This window comes from Cherax quadricarinatus, chromosome 96, assembly GCF_038502225.1.
Source record: "Cherax quadricarinatus isolate ZL_2023a chromosome 96, ASM3850222v1, whole genome shotgun sequence".
Lineage (NCBI taxonomy): Eukaryota > Metazoa > Arthropoda > Malacostraca > Decapoda > Parastacidae > Cherax > Cherax quadricarinatus.
In genome coordinates, this window is record NC_091387.1 from 9,595,413 (window position 1) to 9,614,552 (window position 19,140).

Consider the following 19,140-nt stretch of genomic DNA (forward strand, 5'->3'; position numbering starts at 1 on the left):
ACAGTGCCAGCAGGTGCAAGGTAACACCCAGGTACCTACTTACTGCTAGGTGAACAGTGACAGCAGGTGCAAGGTAACACTCAGGTACCTACTTACTGCTAGATGAACAGTGCCAGCAGGTGCAAGGTAACACCCAGGTACCTACTTACTGCTAGGTGAACAGTGACAGCAGGTGTAACACCCAGGTACCTACTTACTGCTAGGTGAACAGTGACAGTAGGTGTAACACCCAGGTACCTACTTACTGCTAGGTGAAGTGACAGCAGGTGTAATGTAACACCCAGGTACCTACTTACTGCTAGGTGAACAGTGACAGCAGGTGTAAGGTAACACCCAGGTACCTACTTACTGCTAGGTGAACAGTGCCAGCAGGTGCAAGGTAACACCCAGGTACCTACTTACTGCTAGGTGAACAGTGACAGCAGGTGTAACACCCAGGTACCTACTTACTGCTAGGTGAACAGTGACAGCAGGTGTAACACCCAGGTACCTACTTACTGCTAGGTGAAGTGACAGCAGGTGTAATGTAACACCAAGGTACCTACTTACTGCTAGGTGAACATTGACAGCAGGTGTAATGTAACACCCAGGTACCTACTTACTGCTAGGTGAACAGTGCCAGCAGGTGTAAGGTAACACCCAGGTACCTACTTACTGCTAGGTGAACAGTGCCAGCAGGTGCAAGGTAACTCCCAGGTACCTACTTACTGCTAGGTGAACAGTGACAGCAGGTGTAATATAACACCCAGGTACCTACTTACTGCTAGGTGAACAGTGACAGCAGGTGTAATATAACACCCAGGTACCTACTTACTGCTAGGTGAACAGTGACAGCAGGTGTAATATAACACCCAGGTACCTACTTACTGCTAGGTGAACAGTGCCATCAGGTGTAATATAACACCCAGGTACCTACTTACTGCTAGGTGAACAGTGACAGCAGGTGTAATATAACACCCAGGTACCTACTTACTGCTAGGTGAACAGTGACAGCAGGTGTAATATAACACCCAGGTACCTACTTACTGCTAGGTGAACAGTGACAGCAGGTGCAAGGTAACACTCAGGTACCTACTTACTGCTAGATGAACAGTGACAGCAGGTGCAAGGTAACACCCAGGTACCTACTTACTGCTAGGTGAACAGTGACAGCAGGTGTAACACCCAGGTACCTACTTACTGCTAGGTGAACAGTGACAGCAGGTGTAACACCCAGGTACCTACTTACTGCTAGGTGAAGTGACAGCAGGTGTAATGTAACACCAAGGTACCTACTTACTGCTAGGTGAACATTGACAGCAGGTGTAATGTAACACCCAGGTACCTACTTACTGCTAGGTGAACAGTGCCAGCAGGTGTAACACCCAGGTACCTACTTACTGCTAGGTGAACAGTGCCAGCAGGTGCAAGGTAACTCCCAGGTACCTACTTACTGCTAGGTGAACAGTGCCAGCAGGTGTAAGGTAACACCCAGGTACCTACTTACTGCTAGGTGAACAGTGACAGCAGGTGTAATGTAACACCCAGGTACCTACTTACTGCTAGGTGAACAGTGCCAGCAGGTGTAAGGTAACACCCAGGTACCTACTTACTGCTAGGTAAACAGTGCCAGCAGGTGTAAGGTAACACCCAGGTACCTACTTACTGCTAGGTGAACAGTGACAGCAGGTGTAATGTAACACCCAGGTACCTACTTACTGCTAGGTGAACAGTGCCAGCAGGTGTAAGGTAACACCCAGGTACCTACTTACTGCTAGGTGAACAGTGCCAGCAGGTGCAAGGTAACACCCAGGTACCTACTTACTGCTAGGTGAACAGTGACAGCAGGTGCAAGGTAACACTCAGGTACCTACTTACTGCTAGATGAACAGTGACAGCAGGTGCAAGGTAACACCCAGGTACCTACTTACTGCTAGGTGAACAGTGACAGCAGGTGTAATGTAACACCCAGGTACCTACTTACTAGGTGAACAGTGACAGCAGGTGCAAGGTAACACCCAGGTACCTACTTACTGCTAGGTGAACAGTGACAGCAGGTGTAATATAACACCCAGGTACCTACTTACTGCTAGGTGAACAGTGACAGCAGGTGTAATGTAACACCCAGGTACCTACTTACTGCTAGGTGAACAGTGACAGCAGGTGTAATATAACACCCAGGTACCTACTTACTGCTAGATGAACAGTGACAGCAGGTGTAAGGTAACACCCAGGTACTTACTTACTGCTAGGTGAACAGTGACAGCAGGTGCAAGGAAACACCCAGGTACCTACTTACTGCTAGGTGAACAGTGACAGCAGGTGCAAGGTAACACCCAGGTACCTACTTACTGCTAGGTGAACAGTGACAGCAGGTGCAAGGTAACACTCAGGTACCTACTTACTGCTAGATGAACAGTGACAGGAGGTGCAAGGTAACACCCAGGTACCTACTTACTGCTAGGTGAACAGTGACAGCAGGTGTAACACCCAGGTACCTACTTACTGCTAGGTGAACAGTGACAGAAGGTGTAACACCCAGGTACCTACTTACTGCTAGGTGAAGTGACAGCAGGTGTAATGTAACACCAAGGTACCTAGTTAATGCTAGATGAACAGTGACAGGTGTAATGTAACACCCAGGTACCTACTTACTGCTAGGTGAACATTGACAGCAGGTGTAATGTAACACCCAGGTACCTACTTACTGCTAGGTGAACAGTGCCAGCAGGTGTAACACCCAGGTACCTACTTACTGCTAGGTGAACAGTGCCAGCAGGTGTAAGGCAACACCCAGGTACCTACTTACTGCTAGGTGAAGTGACAGCAGGTGTAATGTAACACCCAGGTACCTACTTACTGCTAAGTGAACAGTGCCAGCAGGTGTAAGGTAACACCCAGGTACCTACTTATTGCTAGGTGAACAGTGCCAGCAAGTGTAATTTAACACCCAGGTACCTACTTACTGCTAGGTGAACAGTGCCAGCAGGTGCAAGGTAACACTCAGGTACCTACTTACTGCTAGATGAACAGTGACAGCAGGTGCAAGGTAACACCCAGGTACCTACTTACTGCTAGGTGAACAGTGACAGCAGGTGTAATGTAACACCCAGGTACCTACTTACTAGGTGAACAGTGACAGCAGGTGCAAGGCAACACCCAGGTACCTACTTACTGCTAGGTGAACATTGACAGCAGGTGTAATGTAACACCCAGGTACCTACTTACTGCTAGGTGAACAGTGACAGCAGGTGCAAGGTAACACCCAGGTACCTACTTACTGCTAGGTGAACAGTGACAGCAGGTGTAAGGTAACACCCAGGTACCTACTTACTGCTAGGTGAACAGTGACAGCAGGTGTAAGGTAACACCCAGGTACCTACTTACTGCTAGGTGAACATTGACAGCAGGTGTAATGTAACACCCAGGTACCTACTTACTGCTAGGTGAAGTGACAGCAGGTGTAAGGTAACACCCAGGTACCTACTTACTGCTAGGTGAACAGTGACAGCAGGTGTAAGGTAACACCCAGGTACCTACTTACTGCTAGGGGAACAGTGACAGCAGGTGTAAGGTAACACCCAGGTACCTACTTACTGCTAGGTGAACAGTGACAGCAGGTGCAAGGTAACACCCAGGTACCTACTTACTGCTAGGTGAAGTGACAGCAGGTGCAAGGTAACACCCAGGTACCTACTTACTGCTAGGTGAACAGTGACATCAGGTGCAAGGTAACACCCAGGTACCTACTTACTGCTAGGTAAACAGTGACAGCAGGTGTAAGGTAACACCCAGGTACCTACTTACTGCTAGGTGAACAGCAAGACAGCAGGTGTAAGGTAACACCCAGGTACCTACTTACTGCTAGGTGAACAGCAAGACAGCAGGTGTAAGCTAACACCCAGGTACCTACTTACTGCTAGGTCAACAGCGAGACAGCAGGTGTAACACCCAGGTACCTACTTACTGCTAGGTGAACAGTGAGACAGCAGGTGTAAGGTAACACCCAGGTACCTACTTACTGCTAGGTCAACAGCGAGACAGCAGGTGTAAGGTAACACCCAGGTACCTACTTACTGCTAGGTCAACAGCAAGACAGCAGGTGTAAGCTAACACCCAGGTACCTACTTACTGCTAGGTGAACAGTGACAGCAGGTGTAAGGTAACACCCATGTACCTACTTACTGCTTGGTGAACAGTGACAGCAGGTGTAAGGTAACACCCATGTACCTACTTACTGCTTGGTGAACAGTGACAGAAGGTGCAAGGTAACACCCAGGTACCTACTTACTGCTAGGTGAACAGTGACAGCAGGTGTAAGGTAACACCCAGGTACCTACTTACTGCTTGGTGAACAGTGACAGCAGGTGTAAGGTAACACCCAGGTACCTACTTACTGCTTGGTGAACAGTGACAGCAGGTGTAAGGTAACACCCAGGTACCTACTTACTGCTTGGTGAACAGTGACAGCAGGTGTAAGGTAACACCCAGGTACCTACTTACTGCTAGGTGAACAGTGACAGCAGGTGCAAGGTAACACCCAGGTACCTACTTACTGCTAGGTGAACAGTGACAACAGGTGCAAGGTAACACCCAGGTACCTACTTACTGCTAGGTGAACAGTGACAGCAGGTGCAAGGTAACACCCAGGTACCTACTTACTGCTAGGTGAACAGTGACAGCAGGTGCAAGGTAACACCCAGGTACCTACTTACTGCTAGGTGAACAGTGACAACAGGTGCAAGGTAACACCCAGGTACCTACTTACTGCTAGGTGAACAGTGACAGAAGGTGCAAGGTAACACCCAGGTACCTACTTACTGCTAGGTGAACAGTGACAGCAGGTGTAAGGTAACACCCAGGTACCTACTTACTGCTAGGTGAACAGTGACAGCAGGTGCAAGGTAACACCCAGGTACCTACTTACTGCTAGGTGAACAGTGACAACAGGTGCAAGGTAACACCCAGGTACCTACTTACTGCTAGGTGAACAGTGACAGAAGGTGCAAGGTAACACCCAGGTACCTACTTACTGCTAGGTGAACAGTGACAGCAGGTGTAAGGTAACACCCATGTACCTACTTACTGCTTGGTGAACAGTGACAGAAGGTGCAAGGTAACACCCAGGTACCTACTTACTGCTAGGTGAACAGTGACAGCAGGTGTAAGGTAACACCCAAGTACCTACTTACTGCTTGGTGAACAGTGACAGCAGGTGTAAGGTAACACCCAGGTACCTACTTACTGCTAGGTGAACAGTGACAACAGGTGCAAGGTAACACCCAGGTACCTACTTACTGCTAGGTGAACAGTGACAGAAGGTGCAAGGTAACACCCAGGTACCTACTTACTGCTAGGTGAACAGTGACAGCAGGTGTAAGGTAACACCCAGGTACCTACTTACTGCTAGGTGAACAGTGACAGCAGGTGCAAGGTAACACCCAGGTACCTACTTACTGCTAGGTGAACAGTGACAACAGGTGCAAGGTAACACCCAGGTACCTACTTACTGCTAGGTGAACAGTGACAGAAGGTGCAAGGTAACACCCAGGTACCTACTTACTGCTAGGTGAACAGTGACAGCAGGTGTAAGGTAACACCCATGTACCTACTTACTGCTTGGTGAACAGTGACAGAAGGTGCAAGGTAACACCCAGGTACCTACTTACTGCTAGGTGAACAGTGACAGCAGGTGTAAGGTAACACCCAGGTACCTACTTACTGCTTGGTGAACAGTGACAGCAGGTGTAAGGTAACACCCAGGTACCTACTTACTGCTTGGTGAACAGTGACAGCAGGTGTAAGGTAACACCCAGGTACCTACTTACTGCTTGGTGAACAGTGACAGCAGGTGTAAGGTAACACCCAGGTACCTACTTACTGCTAGGTGAACAGTGACAGCAGGTGCAAGGTAACACCCAGGTACCTACTTACTGCTAGGTGAACAGTGACAACAGGTGCAAGGTAACACCCAGGTACCTACTTACTGCTAGGTGAACAGTGACAGCAGGTGCAAGGTAACACCCAGGTACCTACTTACTGCTAGGTGAACAGTGACAGCAGGTGCAAGGTAACACCCAGGTACCTACTTACTGCTAGGTGAACAGTGACAGCAGGTGCAAGGTAACACCCAGGTACCTACTTACTGCTAGGTGAACAGTGACAGCAGGTGCAAGGTAACACCCAGGTACCTACTTACTGCTAGGTGAACAGTGACAACAGGTGCAAGGTAACACCCAGGTACCTACTTACTGCTAGGTGAACAGTGACAACAGGTGCAAGGTAACACCCAGGTACCTACTTACTGCTAGGTGAACAGTGACAACAGGTGCAAGGTAACACGCCCAAAGTTTACAGCCAACCGAGGATCTAACCACGGATACTCAGAGTGTGATAAATTAGACACACATGCAGCTCTTGGGTATCTTTATTGAGGAAACGTTTCGCCACACAGTGGCTTCATCAGTCCACTGTGTGGCGAAACGTTTCCTCAATAAAGATACCCAAGAGTTGCATATGTGTCTAATTTATCAACATGTCGGTTCTCTGAACCAGGTCTGGTGGCTAAAGCTCCCGCTTCACACACGGAGGGCCCGGGTTCGATTCCCGGCGGGTGGAAATTCCAACACGTTTCCTTACACCTGTTGTCCTGTTCACCTAGCAGCAAATAGGTACCTGGGTGTTAGTCGACTGGTGTGGGTCGCATCCTGGGGGACAAGATTAAGGACCCCAATGGAAATAAGTTAGACAGTCCTCGATGACGCACTGACTTTCTTGGGTTATCCTGGGTGGCTAACCCTCCGGGGTTAAAAATCCGAACAAAATCTTATCTTATTCATCTACAAAAACTCAGAGTGTGAGCCGAGTGCGATGCCGACTTTTGTTGACCCGCTGATATACATTAAGGTAATTTAGATACAGGTACACACAGTTACACAATGTAGATTACCTTGGATAACCTAAACAAGTCGAGGTGACTTATAGTGGGGGTTGCTATAACGAATCTTAATTGCTTCTAGAACCTCGTTAGTTATAGCGTTCGTTCGTTATAGCGTTCGTTCGTTATAGTGGTCATCCGTTCCAGGCCCTTAAATACCAATGAAGAACGAAAAATATAAAAAATAAAATATACCAATACGTATATTTTGTAATATACCAATAGGTATATTATGTAATAAAATATACCAATAGGTATATTTTATTACATAAAATTGTATTATAATAAAAAAGAAGTGCAAAACCTACAAGGGTCATACGGCGCCGCCGGGCAGGGAAGGATGCATGGGTATTGGGCAGCGGGGCAGTGCAGGGGTAGAGGGTAGCAAGGTATTGAGAAAGGGCTGTGAGGGGTGCTAGAGTCGTCATCATCATCATCATCATCATCATCACCACCACCACCATCATCATCATCACCACCACCATCATCATCATCACCACCACCACTACCACCATTACCACCACCACCATCATCATCATCAACATCATCATCACCACCACCACCACCTTCACCACCACCACCATCCCCACCACCACCATCACCACCACCACCATCATCATCATCACAACCACCACCACCATCATCATCACCACCACCACCACCACCACCATCATCATCATCACCACCACCACCACCATCATCATCACCACCACCACCTCCACCACCATCACCACCTCCACCACCATCATCATCATCACCACCACCACCTCCACCATCATCACCACCACCACCATCATCATCACCACCTCCACCACCACCACCATCATCATCATCACCACTACCACCATCATCATCATCACCACCACCACCATCATCACCACTACCACCACCACCATCATCATCATCATCACCTCCACCACCACCACCATCACCACCACCACCACCACCATCATCATCATCACCACCACCACCTCCACCACCACCATCATCATCATCACCACCACCATCATCATCACCACCACCACCTCCACCACCACCATCATCATCATCATCACCACCACCACCACCACCATCATCATCACCACTACCACCACCACCACCATCATCATCACCACCACCACCATCATCACCACTACCACCATCATCACCACTACCACCACCACCATCATCACCACCATCATCATCATCACTACCACCATCATCATCATCACCACCACCACCATCATCACCACCACCACCACCACCATCATCATCATCACCACTACCACCACCATCATCATCATCACCACTACCACCATCATCATCACCACCATCATCACCACCATCATCATCATCACCACTACCACCACCACCATCATCACCACTACCACCACCATCATCACCACCACCACCATCATCATCATCACCACCACCACCTCCACCACCACCACCACCACCATCACCACCACTACCACCACCATCATCATCATCATCATCATCACCACCACCACCACCATCATCATCATCACCACCACCACCACCATCATCATCATCACCACCACCACCACCACCATCATCACCACCACCACCATCATCATCACCACCACCACCATCATCATCACCACCACCACCACCATCATCATCATCACCACTACCACCACCACCATCATCACCACCACCACCACCACCATCATCATCATCATCATCACCACTACCACCATCATCATCATCGTTTTAGTAAAACAGTTGGTGTTAAAAAGAAGGGGAGAAAAGTAAGGGTAATAGAGAGGAGACGACGTTGGAGGTAAATTCTGTTCTTAGGTAAGACATATGCAACAGTTAGGTATCTTTATTTCGAAACGTTTCGATACCTAACTGTTGCAAGTGTGTCTTGCCTAACAACTTGTCGGTATTTTATACCATTTCGAGGTAAATTCTGTGTGCTCGTTGATAGTGGCAGTCCAACACAATGTGGCTAACAGAAACTGGAACCTGACAATTCTCACAGAGTGGAACAGGGTGCCTCTCCATGTGAAGATGGGAGAGTAGTCTCCCAACCTCGATACTGATGATAAGAAGACGGCCAGAAACCTATACTTGGTTTAACAGAATGTAGTTTATTATGGAGTAGATCAGACCAACGTTGTTGCTAACGGGTGCAAAGGTGGGTAGGAATTACAGCAAAATTGACAGTGAAAGGAACACCTCTATATGAAACTGGGAGGTCATGTACTACTGATCACACAGCAGTGTCTGCCTGTTCATTGCCCTGTACGTCAACATGACCAGAGACCCAACAAAAAACTATCTTTGTGCTTGCTAGAGATACGGCGTAACCAAAGTTGGATATAAAGAACCAGGGGGTGAGGCATATCAAATTTTCGTATAGTCTGTAAAGCACTAAGGGAGTCTGAAACGATCACAAATGGTGACACAGGCATAGATGCAATACATATAAGTGCTACGAGAATGGCACACAATTCAGGCATAAAAATGCTAGCCAGGGATATTATTATTATAATCAAAAAGAAGCGCTAAGCCACAAGGGCTATACAGCGCTGCAGGGTAAGGAAGGAAGCGAGAGTATTGGATGGCAGAAGGGAGGAGGGATGATCAGTAGGTTACAGAAAACTGCGGGGCAGGGGATAGTACGGGGGTAGAGGGTAGCAAGAGATTGAAGTAGAAAGGGCTGAAGGTATCAGAATTTGTGAAGTCAGTTGTTGTCAAAAAGTCAATGAGAGAGTCTGGATGAAAGGTGGGTCCATCAGCGAGAAGGTAAAGAGAGAGCAGCAGAGCGAAGACGACGACGGAGGTAAATTCTGCGTGCTCGTTGATAAAGTGGGCAGTCCAACAGAATGTGGCTGACTGATAATGTAACTTGACAATTCTCACAGAGAGGAGCAGGGTGCCTCTCCATGAGATATCCATGAGTAAGACGAGTATGGCCAATGCGAAGACGGGAGAGAGTAGTCTCCCAACCTCGACACTGGTGATAAGAAGACGGCCAGTAACCTATACTCGGTTTTAATAGATTGAAGTTAGTTGCCGAGCATAGTAGACCAACGTCGTTGCCAACGGGTGTGAAGGTGGGAAAATATTGCAGCAAAATAGTCCGTAAATGGAATACCTCTACATGAAACTGGTAGGTCATGTACTGCTGACCGCGCAGCAGTGTCTGCCTGTTCATTGCCCTGTACATCAACATGACCAGGGACCCAACAAAAAACAATATCTTTATGCTTGGTAAAGATGCGGCATAGCCAAAGTTGGATACGGAGGACTAAGGGGTGAGGTGTATCAAATTTCTGTATAGCCTGTAAAGCACCAAGGGAGTCTGAGACAACCACAAATGATGACACAGGCATAGATGCAATACGGATAAGTGCTGTAAGGATGGCATACAATTCAGCAGTAAAAATACTAGCCAGAGATAGTAAATGCCCTTGTATGACGCTGTCCGGAAACACTGCTGCAAATCCTACGCCGTCAGAAGACTTAGAGCCATCTGTGTACACAGCAATGGCATGAGAATGAGAGTGAAAGTGGTCAAGAAAAAGAGAGCGGGAAGCGACCGTAAACAGTTGGGCTTTCAAGCAAGGGAGAGAGAAAGAACAGACTCGAACAGCTGGAACTTCCCAGGGGGGTAGGGAAAAGTGAGATGCTACATGTACATAGAAAGGTGGTAATTGAAGAGAAGACAAGAGCAAATGAAGGCGAAGAGAGAAGGGACGGAGTAAACAGGGGTGGCAAACAAATAAAGAATGTCTACTAATATCAGTGACCATTCTATAAATAGAAGGATTGCGGAGATCATGAGAGCGTACATAGTAGCGAAGGCAATGGGCATCGTGGCGATCGGATAAAGATGGAACGTTCGCTTCTGCATAGAGGCTCTCAACAGGGGAAGAGCGAAAAGCACCAAGGCATAAACGTAATCCTTGGTGATGAATGGGGTTAAGGCTAGAGAGAGTAGCAGGAGATGCCGCTGAATAGATCTGGCCACCATAATCAAGTTTCAATAAAATAAGGGTGGAATGTAGGCGAAGGAGGGTTCGACGATCAGCTCCCTATGAAAGATGAGCAGGGGTTTTAAGAAGGTTCAGCCAGCTGTGACAAGTTGCCTTCAGAGAGGTAATGTGAGGTTTCCAGGATAACCTACGATCAAAGAGGAGGCCCAGAAACTTGACTGTATCACGTTCAGGGATACGGGAGCCATAGAGGTACAAAGGATGATTGGAGATGACAGAGTGTCTAGTGAAAGTAATTTGGTGGGTTTTAGTGCTGGAAAATTGAAACCCACGTGTGGTGGCCCAATTGGAAACACGGTCGACTGCATGCTGGAGAGAAACTGTAATAAGGTGGCAGTCACCGCCTGCACAGGCAATAGCAAAGTCATCAGCATAGAGTGATGACCAAATATTTGATGGAAGACTAGAGGCCAAATCATTAATAGCAAGGAGAAAGTGTTGTGCTCAGAACACATCCCTGGGGGACACCTTCAGCTTGGATAAAGTCCGGGGAGAGCACATTATTAACCCGAACACGGAAATGCCTGTCAGTTAAACAGTTCTTAAGGAAGGATGGTAGATTGCCTCGAAGGCCTAAGGAGTGGGCTTGGGCTAAAATATTATACCTCCAAGTTGTGTCATATGCCTTCTCAAGGTCAAAAAATATGGCAATAACTGAGTGGTTATTCACAAAGGCATTACGAACATATGTATCCAAGCGTAGTAAGGGGTCTATGGTAGAACGTCCCTTACGAAAGCCATATTGACGAGTGGAGAGACTGTTGTATGTCTCTAAATACCACACTAAACGTCTATTTACTAGGCATTCCATCACTTTGCAAACTGCACTGGTAAGAGCAATGGGACGATAGTGGGAGGTTTCATGTCCCGTAGTGCATGGTTTGCGGAAAGGGAGAACAATGGCGGATTTCCACAGCTGTGGAAGAACTCCTTGTGACCAAATAAGATTGTAAAGGCGTAATAGGACTGCAAGGGCTGACTGATGTAAATGTTGTAGCATACGAATATGAATGTCGTCGGGCCCAGCTGCCGATGATCGGCAAGCTGAGAGTGTTGCCTCCAGTTCTTGAAGTGTAAAAGGCACATTATACTGTTCTTCTCTGAGAGAAGAAAAGTCCAAGGGTGCTAACTCTCTGGCAGACTTTGAGGAAAGAAATGAGGGGCATAGATGGAGTCCCTGAGAAATACGGACCAGATGATTGCCAATTTCATTGGCAACATCTAGTGGGTTTGCTATATCAACACCGGCAACCCGCAGAACAGGAGCCGGGTCAGGAGAATATTTACCACTCAGTTTTCGTACTTTTTTCCAGACTGCACTCATAGAGGAAGCAGAGGTGATGGTGGAGACATAATCTCGCCAGCAAGCGCGTTTAGCACTACGGATGACACGGCGAGCGATCGCACGCTTCTGCTTAAAATCAAGAAGTCTCTCTGTGGTTCTATTGTACCGGTACCTGCCCCATGCAGCGCATTTCAAACGTATTGCACGAGCACAAGCAGGAGACCACCAAGGCACGCATTTCTGAGAATGCCTGCCCGAAGTTTGGGGTATAGAATGAGAAGCTGCGGTTAAAACGGAGGACGAGAAGAGGTGTAAAAGCTCATCGATGGAGGACGAAGAAGGAACCTCTCTAAAAACAGTTAGGTGTGAGTAAAGGTTCCAATTTGCCTGATCAAATTGCCAGCGTGGGATGCGAAGAGGTGGTGAATATGAAGGGGAAGTAAGAATGATTGGGAAATGATCGCTGTCATGTAAGTCCGGAAGAACAGACCAAGTGAAGTCTAATGCGGTGGAGGAAGAGCAGACTGAGAGATCGATGCAAGAGAGTGTGTGAGTCCGAGGATCAAAATGGGTGTGAGTACCTGTATTTAAAACATGGAGGGGGTGGGTGGCAAGAAAAGCCTCTAACTGAATGCCATGGGAATCACAGTGAGACCCCCAAGAGGAAATGATGGGCATTAAAATCACCAAGTAACAGAATCGGTGGTGGTAATGACGAAACAAGAAAGGCAATATCCGGAATAGATAATGCCCGAGAAGGAGAGAGATATAAAGAACAGAGCGTATACCACCTATGCAAGTGGATACGGGCTGCTGTGTAATGCAGCGAAGTACAAACAAATAGCTGATGGTACGGAATATCAGTGTGTAGAAGAAGGGCACTTTCATTAAAGGTCCCATCAGGAAAAGGATCTGAAGAATACAATAAATTATAGCATGAGATGGGAGAGATAACAGCAGAGTGTAATTTTGGTTCCTGTAAGCAAACACCAACAGGGGAAAACTGGGAGAGTAACATCTGAAGCTCACCCTGATTACCCCTGAGGCCGCGTATATAGACTGTATATGGACTGTACCAAGGTAGGGGGAGGGGGCGAAAGGGTAGAGGGAACTGGAGAAGCGTGGAAGGGGACAGAAGAGGCAGAAACCTGGGAGGTGACAGAAGAGGAAGAAACTTGGGAGGGAACAGGGGAGGAAGGTACAGTACGAGGAGGAGGGTGAACCTCTACACTTGTAACAGAGCCAGTGAGAGGGGGAGAACCAGGTACAGAGACAGGGAAGGGAAAATGAGGAGGTGGAAGATGGGTAGGAGGTGTTAACGGACCTTTTTCTGACTTTTGAGAAGTAGAGGGACGATTGGGAGGTGTCATACGAGATCTCGTCGCTACTGAGGCGTGAGAGAGAGAACACGAAGAAGCGAGATCAGACTGAGACATTTAAGTAGGGACGTCTGAGCCGAGGACAGCAAAAGAATTAGCTACAGGAGTGACTATGGGAGAGGTAACCACAGAGGTGGGTGCAGAAGATGGGATACCAGAAGTGGGGGGACGTTTTGAAACACGGGAATAAGAAACACGAGGTAGTCTCCCTTGGAGGCGGAGATGAGAAACTGCCATGGCATAAGGGAGACCTTCTGCCTCTTTGAGGGAACGGATTTCCCGCTCGTTTAAGTAGACTTGACAATGGCGAGAGTACGAGGGGTGAGCCTCATGACAATTAAGGCAAGAGGGAGGTCGATTGCAAGACGTATTAGAATGGTCATCGCCACCACAGACTGGGCATTCGGCGATAGATCTGCAATATTTCGCTGGATGGCGAAATTGCCAGCAATTTCTACACTGTTGCGGTGTAGGGATCACCTTTCGAACTTGTAACCGATGTCCTGCTACATAAACTGAGGATGGGAGTTCACGGCTGTCAAAAGTTAAACGAGCCACATTGCTAGGGTATCGTCTCCGCCCGCGGGCAGGAAGAACGTAAGTGTCTACCTTGAGGATTGGGAGATCTTGGAGTTCCAGCTGTTCAAGAATGTCAGTGCCACATGTCTGGAAATTTTGTTGAACTATGGTATGGGGCAGAATGACGGTACCACTACAAGAATTGAGAGAATGATGTTTTTCAATCGTGACAGGAACAGTATCGATATGGGAAAGACGAGAAAGCTCATGAGCCTGGGTAGCATTCTGTACGGTGATGATGCGCGTACCGCTCTTAAGAGCATGAAAATATCTTTACCAACATGGCGTAGGAGTGCCTTGCCAATACTGTGGTCAGAAAGATAGGCAGTAGAGGAAGTCGGTCGTAAAGTGAAGAATTTAGTCCATTGTGTAGTCTGAAACTGAGCGTGGAAAGGTAGTGAAGGACGTGTCAATCTTTTCTGAGAAGAACGAGAAGGTGGAGAAGTATCATCAGCAGGTAATTGTCGTTGGCGTTTAGGCGTGGGACCAGAGCTGGTCCAACATGGAACGGGCCGGCGATTCAAAAATTGCCACACCGTAGAGGGAGAGGCCGGAAGCATAGTCAGAGGAGAGCGAAGGTCAGATACATTGAAGGAGTCAGTCGAGGCCTCAGTACCTGAAGTGGGTGAGGAAACAGCACCGGCAAGAGGTACAGAGGCATGAGGATTGTCCGAAGAGCGGTCCAAAGACGAGGCGGGGTCAGAACGGGGTGCGGTATCAAGAAGGGGCCCGGGGGTAGCAGGTTCATGGACTAGGGCTGCCATGGTTAGGTTACTTCTTTCTTTTTGTTTTTAAGAAAAAAAAAGAAAGAAGAAAATAAAAATAAAAAAAAGAATAAAAAAGGGGGGACCGGGGAGGGATAGTTCCTAGGAGGAATGAAAGGGCCAGAAATCTCCCTCTGCGCCCAAGAGGACCTCAGCACCGCAAGTAGAGCAGATGCAGCATGGAACCCGTGCCATACCCTACCCATGATGCCAGTAAACCGGCAATCCGGGATAGCAACCTCACATCTGCCGAGCTACCTCAGTGGACAAAAGAGAGGGTGGCCGGAAATCCGCCACAAAGCATACCTCCTTCGGCCACCACCCCCGGAATCCGAAAGGTGGCTTCCTGAGACACACCCAAAGCCACCCTCCAGGATACCGGAGAGGGATCAGGACATCCCCAGGCAATCCAGATTCCATGGCAAACTACGCCACCGCCAAGAACCTCAACAGAATGGGATGGACCCCGGTACCCTTTCCCCTACCTACGAACTAGCGTGCCTGTGGGAAAAAAAAAAAAAAAAAAAAGAAAAAAAAGGAAGGGCAAAAGGAAGGGCAAAATGGAAGGGTGAGGAGGAGGAGGAAAGGAAAAAGGGGAGGATAGGATAGGGAACAGGGGATTGGGGGTAATTAGGTTCGGTCTGAGGAAGTAGACCGACAGGTCTAATTCCTCAGACCATGAGCCTCTTCACCACGCCAAGGAGCCCCCCTTGAAGAGGTAGCCAGGGATAATAAATGCCCTTGCACGACACTGTCCAGAAACACTGTTGCGAATCCGACGCAGTCAGACGACTTGAAACCATTGGTGCACACTGTGTTGGCACGAGAATGAGATCGGAAGTGGTTAGGAAAAAGAGAGAGAAGCCACCGTAGGCAGTTGGGCTTTTGAGCATGGCAGTGGGAAAGAACGGACACAAACTGTCGGAACTTCCCAAGAGGGTAGGGAAAAGTGAGATGCTACATTAACATAGAAAGGTGGTAACTGAAGAGAAGACAAGAGCGAATGTAGGCGAAAAGGAATGGAGTAAACATGGGCGATGAACAAATGAAGATCGTCTACTAACATCAGTTACTATCCTATATATGGAAGGATTGTGGAGGTCATGAGAGCGATCATAAGAGTGAAGGCAATGAACATCACGGAGATCGGACAAGGATGGAATATTCTCCTTTGCATAGAGGTTCTCAACCAGTGATGAGCGAAAAGCACTGAGGCTAAAAGTAATTCCTGGTGATGGATGGGATTAAGGCTAGAGAGTTGCAGGAGAGGCCGCCAAATATATCTGGTCGCCCTAATCGAGTTTCGATAAAATTAAGGTTGAATGTAGGCAAATGAGAGTTCTACGATCAGCTCCCCATGTAATACGAGTGAGGGTTTTAAGGAGGTTCAGCCGGCTATGACAAGTAGCCTTAAGAGAGGTAATGTGAGGTTTCCAGGATAACCTATGGTCAAACAGAAGGCCTAAAAAACCTGACTATCACGCTTTGGGATATGCTAGCCATAGAGGTACAATGAATGATCAGAGATGACAGAATGTCTAGTGAAAGTAATTTGGCGAGTTTTAATACTAGAAAATTTAAACCCATGCGTGGTGGCCCAATTGGAAACATGGTCAACTGCATGCTGGAGAGAAACTGCAATGTGGTGACAGTCATCGCCTGCACAAGCTATAGCAAAGTCATCAACATTAAGCGACGGCCAAATACTGGATGAAAGAACAGAGGCCAGATCATTTATAGCAATGAGAAAAAGTGTTGTGCTCAGAACACACCTTCAGCTTGGACAAAGTCCGGGGAAAATATGTTATTAACCCGAACACAGAAATGGTAGATTGCCTCGGAGGCGTAAGGAGTGTGCCTGGGCCAAGATATTATACCTCCAAGTTGTGTCATATGCCTTCTCGAGGTCAAAAAAGATGGCGATAACCGAGTAGTTACTGGCAAATGCATTACGGAGGACATATGTATCTAAGTGTAGTAAGGGGTCAATGGTGGAATGGCCCTTATGAAAGCCATACTGACTAGTGGAGAGACTGTTGTGTCTCTAAATACTGCATCAAACATCTATTTACTAAACGTTCCATCACCTTGCAAGCTGCACTGGTAAGAGCAATGGAACGATAGTGGGAGGCATCATGCCCTGTAGTACCTGGTTTGTGGAAAGGGAGAATGGAAGATTTCCACAGCTGGGAAAGAACTCCTTCTGACCAAATAAGATTAAAAAGTAGTAAGAGGACTGCAAGGGCTGACTGATGTAAATGCTGCACCATCCGAATATGAATGCCGTTAGGCCCAGCTGCCGATGATCGGCAAGCGGAGTGTTGCCTCTAGTTCCAGAAGTGTAAAAGGCACACTAAGATTCTTCTCTGATAGAAGAAAAGTTTAAGGGCTCTAACTCTCTGGCAGACTTTTAGGAACGAAACGAATGGAAGAGATGAAGCCCCCCTGAAAGATACGGACAAGGTGATTATCAATTACGGTGGCAACATCAAGAGGGTTTGCGATATCAACACCAGCAGCTCGAAGAACAGGAGCTGGGTTGGGAGAGTATTTACCACTCAGTTTCAGTACTTGAAGCAGAGGTGATAGTGGAAACGATCTCGCCAGCAAGTGCGTTTAGTGTCACGGATGACACAGTGAGTGACCGCTCGCTTCTGCTTAAAATCAAGGAGTCTCTTTGGTTCTACTGTACCGATATTTGCCCCATGCAGCGCGTTTCAAATGTACTGCCCAAGCACAAGCCCGCTTCTGAGAATGCTTACCTGAGGTTTTGGGTATAGAATGTGAAGCTGAGGTTAAAACTGAAGTCGAGAATAGGTGTAAAAGTTCATCAATGGAGGACGAAGGAACCTCATTAAAAGCAGTTAGATGTGAGTAAAGGTCATAATTTGCTCTGCCAAATTGCCAGCGTGGGTTACGAGGAGGAGGTGAATATGAAGTGAGAATGATTGGAAAATGATCGCTGTCATGCAAGTCCGAGAGGATAGACCAGGTAAAGTCTAGTACAGTGGAGGAAGAACAGAGACTGATGCAAGAGAGAGAATGAGTACGAGGATCGAAATGGGTGGGAGAACCCGTATTTAAAACACAGAGGGGGAGAGAAGCGAGAAAAGCCTCCAACTGAATGCTGTGGGAATCACAGTGAGACTCCTCCCAGAGGAAATGGTGGGCATTAACATCGCCAAGTAACAGAAGTGGTGGCGGTAAGGAAGAAACCAGAAATGAAACATCCGGGATAGATAAGGCCCAAGGAGGAGAGAGACACTTATTCAAGTGGATACGGGCTGCAGTGTAATGCAGCGAAGTACGAACAAAGAGTTAATGGTACGAAATACTGGTGCGTGTAAGTGCACTTTCCTTAAAGGGAAAGATCTGATGAACATAATAAATCATGGCCTGAGATGCGATGGATAACAGCGGAGCGTAATTTGGGTTCTTGTAAACAAACACAAACAGGGGAAAACTGGGAGAGCAACACCTGGAGCTCACCCCGGTTACCTCTGAGGCCAAGAATATTCCACTGTAAATAAGCTATGATTTGAGAAGAGAAAGATACAAGAAATCTGAAGGTAGAGGTATCTATGGACTAGTAGGGTTAGAAAAGTCCACGTGTACATAGCGGAAAACTTTTAAGCAGAGAAGGATTGGGCCACTGTGAAGAAAGGAGTTATGCAGACAGAGAAGAGTGAAGAGGAGGAACAGGAGGTGGATCGGTGTCCATCAATGGTCTGGTCTCTTCAATATATTCTGAGATAGCTTTAAGTGTTTTTGAGGACAAGGACATTATATGTGGTACAATACTGGAGATGGAAGAAGGAGTGAGTAAAGATCGGGGAGACGATGGACTGTACCAAAGTAGGGGGGGATGAAAGGGTAGAGGGAACTAGAAGAAGCTTGGGAGGGGGCATTTGGAGAGGAAGCGACCTGGGAGGGGGCATTTGGAGAGGAAGCGACCTGGGAGGGAGCAGAAGAGGAAGAAGCTTGGGAGGGAACAAGGAAAGAAGGCACTGTACGAGGATGATGATGAACCTCCACACTTGTAACAGAGCCAGTTAAGAGGTGAAGAACCGGGTACAGAGACTGGGAAGGAAAAATAAGCAGGTTGCAGAAGGGAAGGAGGGGTGAAGAAAGATTTTAACAATGGGTATGTTTTGGACTTTGAAGGAGAGAAGCGATGGGGAGTAGGTGATGTACGAGGTCTCGTAGACAC